At 36.9% G+C, this 17757-nt stretch overlaps 1 non-coding gene across 1 annotated transcript; it reads left to right on the top strand.

The window, feature by feature from the left end:
* The first annotated feature begins 341 nt into the window (after positions 1 to 341).
* Positions 342 to 531, top strand: LOC112134842 (U2 spliceosomal RNA). The gene has a single exon (XR_002916186.1). It is a non-coding gene; the product is annotated as a U2 spliceosomal RNA (small nuclear RNA).
* The last annotated feature ends 17226 nt before the right edge of the window (positions 532 to 17757 follow it).

Here is a 17757-nt window from a genome sequence, read left to right as displayed (position 1 = left end):
GTTAGGAAGAAGTAGGATTTGAACTATATCTTTCTCAAGTCAAGTATAGCAATATGGGAAATGCTTCTCTTTAATGAACATGAATATGCACCAGATTAGCATTACACTATTTGTAGTTACATACTTGGTCATAAGAAAATGAATAACCTTGGGTTAGTTATTTGCACATTAGGCTTTTCGTACTTTATTTGCAGAAAGAGAGAATTGGATTAGATCATTTGTTTTCAATTGATTTCCTAGAAGTATTTATTATGATGCCTAATATATGAACTCAATATTTTGAAAAATCCTTTATTTACTATCTATCAAAAGATAATATGTTTATTAGAAGATGATTTATGATTGTTTCTCAGCCTTTTGGCTAAGATCAAGTGTACATCTATTCTTTCCAGTTTAATACTTGATATGTCCTCTATTTGAGGATGCAATATTAAATGAATTTTTGGAACTCAGAGATGGAATAAGAGCTTGCTCAATCCACTTCACATATTGACCTGGCCTATCAGTATTCTCAGAAATGGTACCCCCAAGAGGAATTTTAAAAAATACATTATTGACTTACTTTTCTTTTAAACATAACAAAGTACTGCATAATATTAAATTAGACCTTTTGAACTGAAATGTAACTATTAGTTACTACAGTCTAGTTAAATGGAAAGAATCAATATTTTACTTGGCTTACTGTGGGTAAGTCTCCTTTCTTTGGTCATTTGTTATACTAAGGTATTTCAAAGATGAGTTGAGATATCTTGGAGACCATTAAATCCCAGGTAGGAATCCATCACACATAATGACTGTTAAACTTCTTTTGAATTTTTGAAATTCTATGAGCCTGTCTCCTCTCTCATTTGAGCACTGAAACAAGAATTTTACATTGTTTTCCTGACTATGAAAGAAATACAGTCCTAGGACTCTTCTGGTAACAGTTAAATTAAGCCAACATTATTTATTTTGTGGTTTTTTTTTTTGTTTTTTTTTTTTTTTGGTGCATTACAGAAAGCCAAGTAAACAACGAATGCTTTTTTGAGTTCTTTTCCTTTCAGTTGCTACCCTAATCAGAAATTTTCATTTTCTCTTTCACTGTTATAGTGGATAGTGAACATTTTAATATTGCTCAAGACTCCTTTTCTATGAATATACAGTAATTATTGTCCCATTGATTGTGAGCTCTGGAGAAGGTAAAAAAATGTTTATTTTAGTTTCAAAAAGAAGATTAGAATGAGAACGGTTACTTTTTATAAGGCAAAGTACTGAAAAGAATACCAATGGCTACTGGAAAGTTACTTTTTAAAATAAATTGTTTAATATTAATGAATTATTTTATAGTGATTTGTTATTTTTGCTCTTGTGGAAAAGTCATGACTTCTGAATTTATGATGAATTTTTATTAGTAGTCTTCTACAAATTCCTCACATTTTATGAATTCCCAATAATATAATACTATTAATTCCAGATAATAGAATAGAAACACACACTATTTAATACACACACACACACACACACACACACATATAGTTATATTTCACCTAATTTCAATAATAGTTTGCCTCAAGAAATGCTTTACAATGTCCAATGATCTAATTTAATGATCATGGCAATTTTACTCATGTTTGTAGTGGAAAGTCTGGAGGCTTAAGTGACTTCAACAAGGTAAACTTAATTAATAGAAGATTTGCTCTTATAACTTAAATATACTATTTACAAATTCAATCCTGACTCATTAATTTACTGATTAATCTATTCCATGACTATTTAATGAGACATGTGTAGCAATAACGACCCACAGAGTTTCTCCTTCATGAGAATATACATTGTAGGGTAGGAACAAGACAATAGCCAAGTGAACAAACAAACCAGGAGTTTTCAAAGTGGTATGAAGTAGTAAAAAATAAGAGTCGAGTAACAAGATAGAGACTGAGGGGTTCAGATGGGAAGTATGACATCTTTAGAGACACACTTGTCAAGGATGATGGCTTTAAGGAAATAATATTTTAATTTAGAAATAAAGAATGAGAAGGAGAAAGCAATCTTTAGTGCTGAGTGAAGCTATTCTATGCAGAATAAATAGGAAGGTAAACATTTCTGAAGTAGGAAACAGTTGAACCAGTGTAATTTACAGGAAGAGTTTGGTTCTATAAGAAAGAGATAGAAAGAAAGCTGAATTCTAATAAACAATGGATAGGGCAGAGAGAGAAAAGGTTGGAAAGACATTTAGGAGGCAGATCATACAGTCTTGTGAGTAGTTGGATATAGGGGAAGAGTTTAATGGAATCTACAATCGTGCTGGGATGGACCCTTCAATTTTAATCAGTGTATTGGAATGGACTCAGATCCCTTATGACTAGGAATGAAAACTCTAATGATCTGTCTTCCAACTGTGTAAAATTGTAGGTATTTCTCTCATTTTTATTACAATCAGATTCAACTAGATTATTAAAAAAAATAGTACAAAGAGATAGGCTGAATTGATCTGAATGAACACGTGAGTGTGTGTGTGTGTTTGAATCCTTATTATCTTATCCCTCTAGGAGAAGGCAAATTAATCACTTTTTAATAAAATTTATAGAAAAAATATGTTATATCTCTACATAGCAGCAAGTGTCATGGCTTTTATTAAAAAACACACTTCTTATATTTAAATATTTTTTCTTTCCTAAATTTAGGGATTAAAATCAGAAACAGTAAACTAAGACAACTTAAGCATTTTATGAACTAAATATATATTCCTCATATATTTTGCCTATAGAAGCAAGATGATGAAAGATGATACACAGTGCTCAGTCAAGCTGATGAATTTCACTATAAGACTAGTCAGACTACTTGAATTCAGAACTCATTTACACTTTTAAAAAATAAATACTCCAAATATTTTGTGTATGTCAGTCATATCTATAAATACTTATTATATTATATATTAAAGCTCTGAATATTAAAAATATCTCTGTTAATTTATTTGGGGAGTAATAATAATAAACCCATAATATATTAACATAAATAACATTTGTATTTAAAAAATCTATGTTTTCCAAGCCAAAACAACATTTCAGAGAAGAATGGCATTGTTTATATATTTTCAAATATTTTTAAATAGAATTTTCACATCTATTTCTATATTCGATCTATTGTCGTATATTGTGTGGTTGCCATATGTGAAAGAAATCACACAAATAAATAGTTGAATAAGAGAGTAATATTTTAATAGTCTTTTAGATAACCGTGGATATTCGTTTTTGGCATGACACCAAAACCAAGTTGTAGTTTCTTAAAGATTAGTTGCAGTGTGGAATCTGAAACTGTCCTAATAAACTTTTCTTATTCTGTCTCATTAAAATCCAGTGGTTTATCTTAAACTTTAAATGCGTCTTTACCCATGAATTAGGCTATACTATTATGCACTGGTTATTTGGAAAATAATGGTTGACTGAGTTTTGCAGATCCCGCAGGTGTTGACACATTTCTTTATATGATATTTTAAAAACAACATTAATGGTATCTCCTGTCTTATCAGAAAAGTCATTACAAGTTAGGAAACTGTCAGGAACTGAGTTTTACACACCATTACTTTTGCTGTGTCAGTGAAAATAAGAACAAGTTAAGAAGGCAAATAACATCTTAGTATTATTAATAAAATAGTTTTGACATTGCAGATCCCCTGAAAGTGTCTCGAAGATCCCCATGGGTCTGCAGAGCACATTTTGATAAGTGCTGCTCTATGACACAGGCCGAGATAAGCTTAGATTTTATTTTTAGAGCATGTTGAAGCTTTTGAAAAATTTTAAGCAGAGGAGTAATATGATCTTGTTTAAGATTTAAAAATAACCATTTTGGCTACTAAGTGGAAAAGGATTTTTTTTGGGAGTAAGAAGGAAAATAGGAGAGAGATAAATTAGAAGGAATCATAAGTAATGTAAGAAAAGAGTTAATGATGGCTTCGAGGAGAATGGTAACAGTGGAAATGGAGGAAAAATGACAGAAAATTTTGAAGATAGAACCATGGTCTTGCCAATAGATTAAATCTGAGGTACATTAAGCTATGGTGACAGTTACTTATAGAAGAGGCTTAGGAGAGGAATAAAGTGTTCTTTTTTATATAATATTAATTGTAAAAATACTTCATTAACTGTGTTGAGGGGAAAATAGTATATATTAATTATAAAAATATTTAATTAACTGTGTTGAGGGGAAAATAGTATCTTTTAAATACTGCCCTTGTGTCCTGCAACCTTACTAAACACTCTGTATTAGTGTTAGTAGCTTTTTAATCGGTTTTAAGGAATTTCTATATTCCAAATAATGTTTGAAGATACAGTTATATTTCATCTTTTTTTACTATGAATATCTTTTTATTTCTTGCCTTATCTCATTTGCAAGGGGAATCCATCTCTCTGTATTTTTTGCTTTTTTACTGATGCAGAATATTTGTATGTACTTATCGGGTTCATGTGACATTGTTTATTTATAGACTGTGTAACAATGAAGTCAGGGTATCTGGGTTGTCCATCACCTTGACTATTTATTATTTCTATATCTGTGGAACATTTCAAGTGCTCTCTCATAGCTATTTTGAAATACACAATTCATTGTTGTTGACTATACTCACTCTGCTATCAAACATTAGAATTTATTTTCTATCTAATGTATGTTTGTACTCGTTAACCCATTACCACCCACTCTTTACAGACACTCTCCTCACTAATCCACATACCTTTCTTAGCCTCTGGTATGTATCAGTCTACTTTCTACCTCCATGAGAACAACTAATTAAGCTCCCACACATGAGTGAGACCATATAGTATTTGTCTTTCTGTGCCTGGCTTATTTCACTTAACACAATGACCACCAGCTCCATCCATGTTGCTGCAAATGACATAATGTCATTCCTTTTATGGCTGAATAGTATTCCACTATGTGTATATATACCACATTTTCTTTATCCATTTATCTATTGATGAACATGGGTTGATTCCATCTCTTGGCTATTGTGAATAGTCCTGCAATAAAGAGAGATATGTAGGCCTTTCTTTGATGTACTAATTCCTTTTCCTTTGGATAAATACCCAGTAGTAGGATTGCTAGACCATATGGTAATTCCATTTTTATTTTTTGAGAATTATCCATATGTTTTCCATAGTGGCAGAACTAATTTACATGCCCACCAATAGTGTATGAGAGCCCCCTTTGCTCTGTATCCTCACCAGCCATCTGATATTTTGCCTTTTTAATAATAGCTCTTTTAACTGGAGTCAGATGATATTTCATTGTGGTTTTGATTTGGATTTCTCTGATGATCAGTTATACTGAACATTTTTTATATACCTGTTGGCCTATTATATGTCTTCTTTTGAGGAATGTGTATTTATGTTCTTTCCCCACTTTTTAATGGGATTATTATTATTATTACTATTGAGACGTCTGAGTTACTTGTATATTCTGGATATTAGTTTCTTGTCAGACGAATAGTTTGCAATTATTTCCTTGCGTTAAAGAGGTTGTCTCTTCATCTTGTTGATTGTCATTTTTGCTGTGCTGTTTTCTAGCTTAATTTAATCCCATTTGTCTATTTTTGTTTTTGCTCTCTGTACTTTTGAGGTCTTAACCATAAAATCTTTGCCTAGACCATTGTCTTGGAGTGTTTATATCATTTTCTTCTTTTATAGTTTCAGGTCTTACATTTAAGTCTTTGACCCATCTTCAGTTGATTGTTGTATATGGTAAGAAATAGGGGTCTGGTTTCATTCTTCTACATATGGATATCCAGTTTTTGCAGCATTATTTATTGAAGAAGTTATTATTTCCCCAAAGTATGTTCTTGACACCTTTGTCAAAAATCAGTTGGCAGTAAATATGTGGATTTATTTCTGGGTTCTCTATTCTGTTCCATTGGTCTATATGATTGTTTTTATACCAATACCCTGATTTTTTTTTACTATAGCCTTGTACTATATTTTGAAGACAGGGAGTCTAATGCCTCCAGCTTTGTTCTTTTTGCTCTGGATTGCTTTGGCTATTTGGGCTCTTTTTTGATTCCATACAAATTTTAGGATTGTTTGTTCTATTTGTGTGAAAATATAAGTTGGTATTTTGATAATATTTGCATTGACTCTGTAGATCACTTTGAGGAGTATAGTCAATTTAGTGATATTAATTCTTTTGGTCTGTGAGTATGGGTTGTCTTTTTATTTGTTTGTCTCCTCTTTAATTTCTTTTATCAATGTTTTATAGTTTTTTTGTAGAGTTCTTTAACCTGGCCAGCTAAATTTATTCCTTGGAATAAAATATTTTTTAATCTATTATAAATGAGCTAGCCTTCTTATTTCTTTCTCACCTAGTTCATTATGGGTGTTTATAAATAAATGCTACTAATTTTCATGTTTACTTTTATCCTGCAATTTACTGAATTTATTTATCAGATCTAAGAGCTTTTTGGTGGAGTCTTTATGTTCTCCTAGATATAAGAGCATATCATCTGCAAAAAGAGATAACTTGACTTCCTCTTTTTGAATTTAGATGCCTTTTATTTCCTTCTCTTGGCTGATTGCTCTAGGTAGGACCTCCAGAGGATTCTTATGTTGAATAGGATTGATGAAAGTAGAAATCCTTGTCCTACTTCAATTATTAGAGGGAAGGCTGTCAGCTTTTCCCCATTCAGCATTATGTTAACTGTGGGTTTGTTATACATGGCTTTTATTACACTGAGATATGTTCCTTCAATGCCTAGTTTGTTGAGAATTTTTATCTTAAAGAAATTTTGAATTTTATAAGTGCTTTTTCTACATCTATTGAAATGATCATATGGTTTTTGTCCTTCATACCATTGATATGATGTGTCACATTTATTGATTTGTATATGTTGAACCACCCTTGCATTCCTGGGAGGAATCCAACTTGATCATGGTGTATCAACTTTTTGATATGCTGTGGAATTCAGTTTGCTAGTACATTGTTGAGAATTATTGCATCAATGTTCATCAGGTGTTTTGGCCTGTTTTCTTTCTTTCTTGTGTTTTTAGCTAGTGTTGGTATCAAAGTATGTTGGTCTCATAGAATGAGCTAGTGAGAATGTTGCCCTGTTTAGTTTTTTGGAGTATTTTTGAGGAGAATTTTTTCTTAGTTATTTGAAAGATAGAATTTAACAGAGAAGTCATCCAGTCCTGAACTTTTCTTTGTGGATAATTTTTTATTACTGATTCAACATAATTACTTGTTATTGGTCTGTTTAGGTTTACTATTTCTTCCTGATTCAATCTTGGTAGGTGGTATGTGTCTACGAATTTATTTCCAGTAGATTTTCCAGTTTGTTACTGTATAGTCGTTTATAGTAATCTCTGACTGCCTTTTTTTTTTTTTTTTTGAGATGGAGTCTCGCTCTGTTGCCCAGGCTGAGTGCAGTGGTACAATCTCGGCTCACTGCAACCTCTGCCTCCTGGGTTCAAGTGATTCTCCTGCCTCAGCCTCCCAAGTACCTGTGACTACAGGTGCGTGCCACACCACACCCGGCTAATTTTTTGTATTGCTAGTAGAGATGGGTTTTCACCATGTTAGCCAGGATGGTCTTTATTTCCTTACCTTGTGATCTGCTCGACTCCGCCTCACAAAGTCCTGGGATTACAAGCGTGAGCCACCGCACCCGGCTGGCCTTTTGTGTTTCTCTGTCACCTTTGTAATGTCTCCTTTTTCATTTCTGATTATGATTATTTGTGTCTATTCTCTTTTTTCTTTGTTATTCTAGTTAGCAGTTTATTGACTTCATGTTTTCAAAAAAGCTACTTTTCATTTTGTTGATATTTTATGTATTTTTTTCTATTTTATTTAGTTCTCTGATCTTTGTTATTTCTTACTTTCTACTAATTTTTGGATTGATCTGTCCTCGCTTTTCTGGTTTCTTGAGGTGAATTTTTATATTGCTATTTGGAATATTTCTACTTTTTTGATGTAAGTATTTATTGCTTTTCTTTTAGTGGCATAGGTTTTTTTTTTTTAATCTCATAAGTTTTATGTTTTGTTTAGATTTTCAGTTGTTTCCAGAAATTTTTTGATTTCCTGCTTAATTTCTGTCTTGACCCAGTGATCATTTGGGACTATGCTATTTAATATCCATGATTGTGTACAGTTTCCCAAGTTTCTCTTGTTATTGGTTTTTAGTTTTATTCCATTGTGGTCTGAGAAGATACTTGATATGATTTTGATTTCTTTTCAATTTGTTGAGAATTGTTTTGTGTCCTAACTTATGGTCTATCCTGGAGAATTCTCAAATGCTAATTAGAAAAATGTGTATTATGTAGCTGTTAAATTAAATATTCTGTAAATATCTCTTAGGTCCATTTGGTCTAATGTCCAATTTAAATCCAATATTTCTTTGTTAATTTTCTGACTAGATGATCTGTCTAATGCTGAGACTGAAGTGTTGACATCTGCAACTACTGTTGTATTGAAGTCTATCTCCTCTTTAACATTTAATATTGTTAGCTTTATATATCTAGGTGTGCTCCAGTGTTGGGAGCACATATGTTTAGAACGGTTACATCCTCTTGCTGAATTGATCCATTTACTATTAAATAAAGGCCTTCTTTGCCTCTTTTTATAGTTTTTGACTTAAAATTTGTTTTATCTAAGAAAAGTATAGCTACTCTGACTTGCTTTTGGTTTTTGTTTGTATGGAATATCTTTTTACATCTCTTTACTTTCAGTCTGTATGTGTCTTTATAGGTGAGGTGAGTTTCTTGTAGGCATCATATAGTTAGGTCAAGTTTTCTTATCCATTCAGCCACTCTGTATCTTTCAAGTAGAAAGGCTAATCTGTTCCTTTTTTTTAAGATTATCATTGATATGTGAGGGCTTATTCCTATTATTTTATTAGGAATTGATTTCTGATATTAAAATAATTAATATCATTATTTTAATGGACTTCTGGTTGTTTTGTATATTTTCTGTTCCTTTTTCTCTCTCTTATTATTTATCATTGTGGTTCAGTGGTTTCCTGTATTGGTAACATTTGATTCCTTTCTCTCCCTTATCTGTGTGTTTGCTTTACTAGTGGATTTTACACATTCATGTATTTTCATAATTGTAGCTATCATTCTTTTGCTTCCAGGTGTAGGACTCCCTTAAGGACTTTTAGTAGGGCTGGCCTACTGGTGATAATTTTTTTCCACTTTTGCTTGTCTGGTAAAAACTTCATTTCTTGTTCATTTATAAAAGATTACATTACTGGTTATATTATTATTTATGACAGTTTGTTTCTTTCAGCACTTTTAATATATGATCCTATTTTTCTACTAAACTATAAGGCTTTTGCTGAGAAGTCCACTCTTAGTATCATGGGGGTTCTCTCATAAGTGACTAGTTACTTTTATTTTGCTATTTATAGAATGCTTTATTTGTCTTTGACTTTTGATCACTCGGCTATAATGTGCCATGTAGAAGACCTTTTTGAATTGTATCTGTTTAGAAATCTCTAAGCTTCCTGTATGTGGATGTCTAAATCTTTTGTTAGACTTTGGACGTTTCCAGCTATTATTTTATTAAGTAGGAATTTTTAAATCTTTTTTATTTTGTCTTCATACTCTGGAACACCAAAAAATTTGAAAATTTGGTAATTTTATGATGTTCCATATGTTGTATAGGCTTTGTTTATTCTTTTAAATTATTTTTTCTTTATTTTTGTTTGGCTGGATTATTTCAAAAGACCTGTCTTCAGTTCCTGAATTTATTTTTCCTGCTTGATCTAGTCTATTGTTGGAGCTTTTAAATGTATTTTGTATTTCATTTAATAAATTCTTTTTTTTTTTTTTTTTTTTTATTATTATTATTATTATTATTATACTTTAGGTTTTATGGTACATGTGCGCAATGTGCAGGTAAGTTACATATGTATACATGTGCCATGCTGGTGCGCTGCACCCACCAACTCGTCATCTAGCATTAGGTATATCTTCCAATGCTATCCCTCCCCCCTCCCCCCACCCCACAACAGTCCCCAGAGTGTGATGTTCCCCTTCCTGTGTCCATGTGTTCTCATTGTTCAATTCCCACCTATGAGTGAGAATATGCGGTGTTTGGTTTTTTGTTCTTGCGATAGTTTACTGAGAATGATGATTTCCAATTTCATCCATGTCCCTACAAAGGACGTGAACTCATCATTTTTTATGGCTGCATAGTATTCCATGGTGTATATGTGCCACATTTTCTTAATCCAGTCTATCATTGTTGGACATTTGGGTTGGTTCCAAGTCTTTGCTATTGTGAATAATGCCGCAATAAACATACGTGTGCATGTGTCTTTATAGCAGCATGATTTATAGTCCTTTGGGTATATACCCAGTAATGGGATGGCTGGGTCGAATGGAATTTCTAGTTCTAGATCCCTGAGGAATCGCCACACTGACTTCCACAAGGGCTGAACTAGTTTACAGTCCCACCAACAGTGTAAAAGTGTTCCTGTTTCTCCACATCCTCTCCAGCACCTGTTGTTTCCTGACTTTTTAATGATTGCCATTCTAACTGGTGTGAGATGGTATCTCATTGTGGTTTTGATTTGCATTTCTCTGATGGCCAGTGATGGTGAGCATTTTTTCATGTGTTTTTTGGCTGCATAAATGTCTTCTTTTGAGAAGTGTCTGTTCATGTCCTTCGCCCACTTTTTGATGGGGTTGTTTGTTTTTTTCTTGTAAATTTGTTGGAGTTCATTGTAGATTCTGGATATTAGCCCTTTGTCAGATGAGTAGGTTGCGAAAATTTTCTCCCATTTTGTAGGTTGCCTGTTCACTCTGATGGTAGTTTCTTTTGCTGTGCAGAAGCTCTTGAGTTTAATTAGATCCCATTTGTCAATTTTGGCTTTTGTTGCCATTGCTTTTGGTGTTTTAGACATGAAGTCCTTGCCCATGCCTATGTCCTGAATGGTAATGCCTAGGTTTTCTTCTAGGGTTTTTATGGTTTTAGGTCTAACATTTAAGTCTTTAATCCATCTTGAATTGATTTTTGTATAAGGTGTAAGGAAGGGATCCAGTTTCAGCTTTCTACATATGGCTAGCCAGTTTTCCCAGCACCATTTATTAAATAGGGAATCCTTTCCCCATTTCTTGTTTTTGTCAGGTTTGTCAAAGATCAGATACTTGTAGATATGTGGCATTATTTCTGACGGCTCTGTTCTGTTCCATTGATCTATATCTCTGTTTTGGTACCAGTACCATGCTGTTTTGGTTACTGTAGCCTTGTAGTATAGTTTGAAGTCAGGTAGTGTGATGCCTCCAGCTTTGTTCTTTTGGCTGAGGATTGACTTGGCGATGCGGGCTTTTTTTTGGTTCCATATGAACTTTAAAGTAGTTTTTTCCAATTCTGTGAAGAAAGTCATTGGTAGCTTGATGGGGATGGCATTGAATCTGTAAATTACCTTGGGAAGGATGGCCATTTTCACGATGTTGATTCTTCCTACCCATGAGCATGGAATGTTCTTCCATTTGTTTGTATCCTCTTTTATTTCCTTGAGCAGTGGTTTGTAGTTCTCCTTGAAGAGGTCTTTCACATCCCTTGTAAGTTGGATTCCTAGGTATTTTATTCTCTTTGAAGCAATTGTGAATGGGAGTTCACTCATGATTTGGCTCTCTGTTTGTCTGTTATTGATGTATAAGAATGCTTGTGATTTTTGTACATTGATTTTGTATCCTGAGACTTTGCTGAAGTTGCTTATCAGCTTAAGGAGATTTTGGGCTGAGACAATGGGGTTTTCTAGATATACTATCATGTCATCTGCAAACAGGGACAATTTGACTTCCTCTTTTCCTAATTGAATACCCTTGATTTCCTTCTCCTGCCTAATTGCCCTGGCCAGAACTTCCAACACTATGTTGAATAGAAGTGGTGAGAGAGGGCATCCCTGTCTTGTGCCAGTTTTCAAAGGGAATGCTTCCAGTTTTTGCCCATTCAGTATGATATTGGCTGTGGGTTTGTCATAAATAGCTCTTATTATTTTGAGATACGTCCCATCAATTCCTAATTTATTGAGAGTTTTTAGCATGAAGGGTTGTTGAATTTTGTCAAAGGCCTTTTCTGCATCTATTGAGATAATCATGTGGTTTTTGTCTTTGGTTCTGTTTATATGCTGGATTACATTTATTGATTTGCGTATATTGAACCAGCCTTGCATCCCAGGGATGAAGCCCACTTGATCATGGTGGATAAGCTTTTTGATGTGTTGCTGGATTCTGTTTGCCAGTATTTTATTGAGGATTTTTGCATCAATGTTCATCAAGGATATTGGTCTAAAATTCTCTTTTTTTGTTGTGTCTCTGCCAGGCTTTGGTATCAGGATGATGCTGGCCTCATAAAATGAGTTAGGGAGGATTCCCTCTTTTTCTATTGATTGGAATAGTTTCAGAAGGAATGGTACCAGCTCCTCCTTGTACCTCTGGTAGAATTCGGCTGTGAATCCATCTGGACCTGGACTTTTTTTGGTTGGTAAGCTATTGATTATTGCCACAATTTCAGCTCCTGTTATTGGTCTATTCAGAGATTCAACTTCTTCCTGGTTTAGTCTTGGGAGGGTGTATGTGTTGAGGAATTTATCCATTTCTTCTAGATTTTCTAGTTTATTTGCATAGAGGTGTTTGTAATATTCTCTGATGGTAGTTTGTATTTCTGTGGGATCGGTGGTGATTTCCCCTTTATCATTTTTTATTGCATCTATTTGATTCTTCTCTCTTTTTTTCTTTATTAATCTTGCTAGCGGTCTATCAATTTTGTTGATCCTTTCAAAAAACCAGCTCCTGGATTCATTTATTTTTTGAAGGGTTTTTTGTGTCTCTATTTCCTTCAGTTCTGCTCTGATTTTAGTTATTTCTTGCCTTCTGCTAGCTTTTGAATGTGTTTGCTCTTGCTTTTCTAGTTCTTTTAATTGTGATGTTAGGGTGTCAATTTTGGATCTTTCCTGCTTTCTCTTGTGGGCATTTAGTGCTATAAATTTCCCTCTACACACTGCTTTGAATGCATCCCAGAGATTCTGGTATGTTGTGTCTTGGTTCTCGTTGGTTTCAAAGAACATCTTTATTTCTGCCTTCATTTCGTTATGTACCCAGTAGTCGTTCAGGAGCAGGTTGTTCAGTTTCCACGTAGTTGAGCGGTTTTGAGTGAGATTCTTAATCCTGAGTTCTAGCTTGATTGCACTGTGATCTGAGAGACAGTTTGTTACAATTTCTGTTCTTTTACATTTATTGAGGAGAGCTTTACTTCCAAGTATATGGTCAATTTTGGAATAGGTGTGGTGTGGTGCTGAAAAAAATGTATATTCTGTTGATTTGGGGTGGAGAGTTCTGTAGATGTCTACTAGGTCCGCTTGGTGCAGAGCTAAGTTTAATTCCTGGGTATCCTTGTTGACTTTCTGTCTCGTTGATCTGTCTAATGTTGATAGTGGGGTGTTAAAGTCTCCCATTATTAATGTGTGGGAGTCTAAGTCTCTTTGTAGGTTACTCAGGACTTGCTTTATGAATCTGGGTGCTCCTGTATTGGGTGCATATATATTTAGGATAGTTAGCTCTTCTTGTTGAATTAATCCCTTTACCATTATGTAATGGCCTTCTTTGTCTCTTTTGATCTTTGTTGGTTTAAAGTCTGTTTTATCAGAGACTAGGATTGCAACCCCTGCCTTTTTGTGTTTTCCATTTGCTTGGTAGATCTTCCTCCATCCTTTTATTTTGAGCCTATGTGTGTCTCTGCACGTGAGATGGGTTTCCTGAATACAGCACACTGATGGGTCTTGAGTCTTAATCCAGTTTGCCAGTCTGTGTCTTTTAATTGGAGCATTTAGTCCATTTACATTTAAAGTTAATATTGTTATGTGTGAATTTGATCCTGTCATTATGATGTTAGCTGGATATTTTGCTCGTTAGTTGATGCAGTCTCTTCCTAGTCTCGATGTTCTTTACATTTCGGTATGATTTTGCAGTGGCTGGTACCGGTTGTGCCTTTCCATGTTTAGCGCTTCCTTCAGGAGCTCTTTTAGGGCAGGCCTGGTGGTGACAAAATCTCTCAGCATTTGCTTGTCTGTAAAGTATTTTATTTCTCCTTCACTTATGAAGCTTAGTTTGGCAGGATATGAAATTCTGGGTTGAAAATTCTTTTCTTTAAGAATGTTGAATATTGGCCCCCACTCTCTTCTGGCTTGTAGGGTTTCTGCTGAGAGATCCGCTGTTAGTCTGATGGGCTTCCCTTTGATGGTAACCCGACCTTTCTCTCTGGCTGCCCTTAACATTTTTTCCTTCATTTCAACTTTGGTGAATCTGACAATTATGTGTCTTGGAGTTGCTCTTCTCGAGGAGTATCTTTGTGGCGTTCTCTGTATTTCCTGAATCTGAATGTTGGCCTGCCTTGCTAGATTGGGGAAGTTCTCCTGGATAATATCCTGCAGAGTGTTTTCCAACTTGGTTCCATTCTCCCCGTCACTTTCAGGTACACCAATCAGACGTAGATTTGGTCTTTTCACATAGTCCCACATTTCTTGGAGGCTTTGCTCGTTTCTTTTTATTCTTTTTTCTCTAAACTTCCCTTCTCGCTTCATTTCATTCATTTCATCTTCCAGGGCTGATACCCTTTCTTCCATTTGATCGCATCGGCTCCTGAGGCTTCTGCATTCTTCACGTAGTTCTCGAGCCTTGGTTTTCAGCTCCATCAGCTCCTTTAAGCACTTCTCTGTATTGGTTATTCTAGTTATACATTCTTCTAAATTTTTTTCAAAGTTTTCAACTTCTTTGCCTTTGGTTTGAATATCCTCCCGTAGCTCGGAGTAATTTGATCGTCTGAAGCCTTCTTCTCTCAGCTCGTCAAAGTCATTCTCCGTCCAGCTTTGTTCCGTTGCTGGTGAGGAACTGCGTTCCTTTGGAGGAGGAGAGGTACTCTGGTTTTTAGAGTTTCCAGTTTTTCTGCTCTGTTTTTTCCCCATCTTTGTGGTTTTATCTACTTTTGGTCTTTGATGATGGTGATGTACAGATGGGTTTTTGGTGTGGATGTCCTTTCTGTTAGTTTTCCTTCTAACAGACAGAACCCTCAGCTGCAGGTCTGTTGGAGTACCTGGCCGGCCGTGTGAGGTGTCAGTCTGCCCCTGCTGGGGGGTGCCTCCCAGTTAGGCTGCTCGGGGGTCAGGGGTCAGGGACCCACTTGAGGAGGCAGTCAGCCCGTTCTCAGATCTCCAGCTGCGTGCTGGGAGAACCACTGCTCTCCTCACAGCTGTCAGACAGGGACATTTAAGTCTGCAGAGGTTACTGCTGTCTTTTTGTTTGTCTGTGTCCTGCCCCCAGAGGTGGAGCCTACAGAGGCAGGCAGGCCTCCTTGAGCTGTGGTGGGCTCCACCCAGTTCAAGCTTCCAGGCTGCTTTGTTTACCTAAGCGAGCCTGGGCAATGGCGGGCGCCCCTCCCCCAGCCTCGCTGCCGACTTGCTGTTTGATCTCAGACTGCTGTGCTAGCAATCAGCGAGACTCCGTGGGCGTAGGACCCTCTGAGCCAGGTGCGGGCTATACTCTCCTGGGGCACCGTTTCCTAAGCCCGTCGGAAAAGCACAGTATTCGGGTGGGAGTGGCCCGATTTTCCAGGTGCCGTCTGTCACCCCTGGAAGGGGAACTCCCTGACCCCTTGTGCTTCCCGAGTGAGGCAATGCCTCGCCCCTGCTTCGGCTGGCGCACGGTGCGCTCACCCACTGACCTGCGCCCACTGTCTGGCACTCCCTAGTGAGATGAACACGGTACCTCAGATGGAAATGCAGAAATCACCCGTCTTCTGCGTCGCTCGCGCTGGGAGCTGTAGACCGGAGCTGTTCCTATTCGGCCATCTTGGCTCCTCCAATAAATTCTTTAGTTACAAAATTTTTGGGGGGGTTTCTATCTCTTTGGTAAATTTCTCATTTATATCCCAAATTGTTCTGATTCATTTATATTCTTTTTTCTGTATTCTCTTGTACCTCACCAAGCTTCTTTAATATCATTATTTTAAGTTCCTTTCCTGGGACCTTATAAATCTCTTTTTCATTAGAATCTGTTGCTGGAGAATTATTGTGTTCCTTTAGAGGTGTCATATTGTCTTGCTTTTTTACATTTCTTGTGCCATGTTGATAGTGTGCATCTGGTGTAACAGTTGCTTCTTCCATTTTTTTTTTTTAATTTGTTATAGTGGAGGAGAACTTTTTTCCTGAAGATCTATCTATGCTATTGGTTTGAAAGACTGCTTTGGCTTTGATTTGGGGCACATGAAGTAATTTAATCTCTGCATTATTTCTTCAGCTCTAAACAGTGTCAATGGTGTCTTCGGTTTTCTTGGTGGTGGAGGATGTTGTTGTAGTGGAGGCTGTGGTAAAGTTTTGATGGAGACAGGAACTAGATCTACATAGACTGTATCTTTGGGTCCCAGTGGTGGCAGTAGTAGGCTAAGCATGCCTGTCCCCAGGGTGGCGTGTGCTGGCACCAGTGTTATTGGTTCTAGTTGGGCTGATTCTTGGTCTTCCAGGCAGCTTGCTCAGGTGCCAGTACTAGCAGTGGTGTCCCTGGTGGGTGGGCACATTTTCAGGCCAATGGAAAGCAAGCATAGTATGAGTGATGGCTGTAGCAATGGCAGGACAAGCCTCTGGCTCTCAAGTGGTCCATGCTGGTGTTTGTGGTAGCTGTAATAGGTTGAGTAGGCCAGTATCCAGGCCCACCAGTGACACATGAGGGTGTGTACCAGATGTGGTGGTAGTGGCAAGTTGGGTGGGCCCAAATTCAGTCCCCCAGGAAGAGTGCCAAGGTACAACTGTGGCAGACTCAACTGGGTAGTTCCCAGGCCCCCAGGTGCCATGCTTTTGCTCTGACTGGGGGCAATGCTGGGCTGGGTTGACCTTTCCTCTGGCCCCCAATGGTGGATACAGGTGCTGACTGTGGCAGGCAGGAGCGGGATGATCTCCCAGGCCTCCAGGGGAATGTTCTGGTAGAGGCAGCAACAGCTGTACTGCAGCCCTGCTACTGAGGAGGGTGGGACTGCTTTTAGCAGCAACAGTCATATTTAAGTGGCTGGGTAGCATGCACTTCATTCACGTTTTGGCCTGGTGGTGGCAGTCCACAGCAGCAGTGTCTGTAGGCAGGGGACTTTGTCCTTGGGGCATGTGAAAATGCATGACTGCCTCACTGTAGGCAGTGGAGTAATTGCCAGTGATTTGTACTTCAGCCGTGGCAGCAGCAGCTACCTTTGGTGGTGACTGGACATGGGGAGTGTCAGTGGGGCTGCATGGATATGAAGATGCAGGAGCTGTTGGGTCCCTAGGCAGGATGCAGTATGGTGGGGACTGGGATCTCAATATGGCATCTGCTGTGGCTGCTTAGGATTAGGGGTGTGTGGGACCCTTTCTGGAACAATGCTGTCTTTTAGTCTCCAGGCAGCTTCCTTTGTTAGTCTTGGGCCTGTGATGGTCTAGGGGCTCTCCTGTGGCTAGGGCTGAATAAATCTGCATTAGTCATGTGGGCTTCTGGGATTCTCCTACTTACCATTTTCCTTCACTGAGTCTCCAGACTCCCAGCTGATCCTGGCAAAGCAGGGTGCCTCACTTACCTCTCCTTTCCTGCCTTAGGTGTTCTCTGTCACTTCTTTGTTGGATTCCAATTTTCTCTCTTGGATGATCTATTTGAAATGTGATTATTTACTTGCTATTTTGGCTCTTCTCTGTGGAGAAAGTGAGTACCAGGTGCCTGTAATCAGCCACTTGAAGCTCCTCTTTAGGTAAAGCCGTCTTACCTGAAATTTTTTATGTTA

This window comes from Pongo abelii, chromosome 7 (assembly GCF_028885655.2).
Source record: "Pongo abelii isolate AG06213 chromosome 7, NHGRI_mPonAbe1-v2.0_pri, whole genome shotgun sequence".
Classification (NCBI taxonomy): domain Eukaryota; kingdom Metazoa; phylum Chordata; class Mammalia; order Primates; family Hominidae; genus Pongo; species Pongo abelii.
The sequence above is the reverse complement of the archived record's forward strand: the minus strand, read 5'-3'. Positions and strand labels throughout refer to the sequence as shown.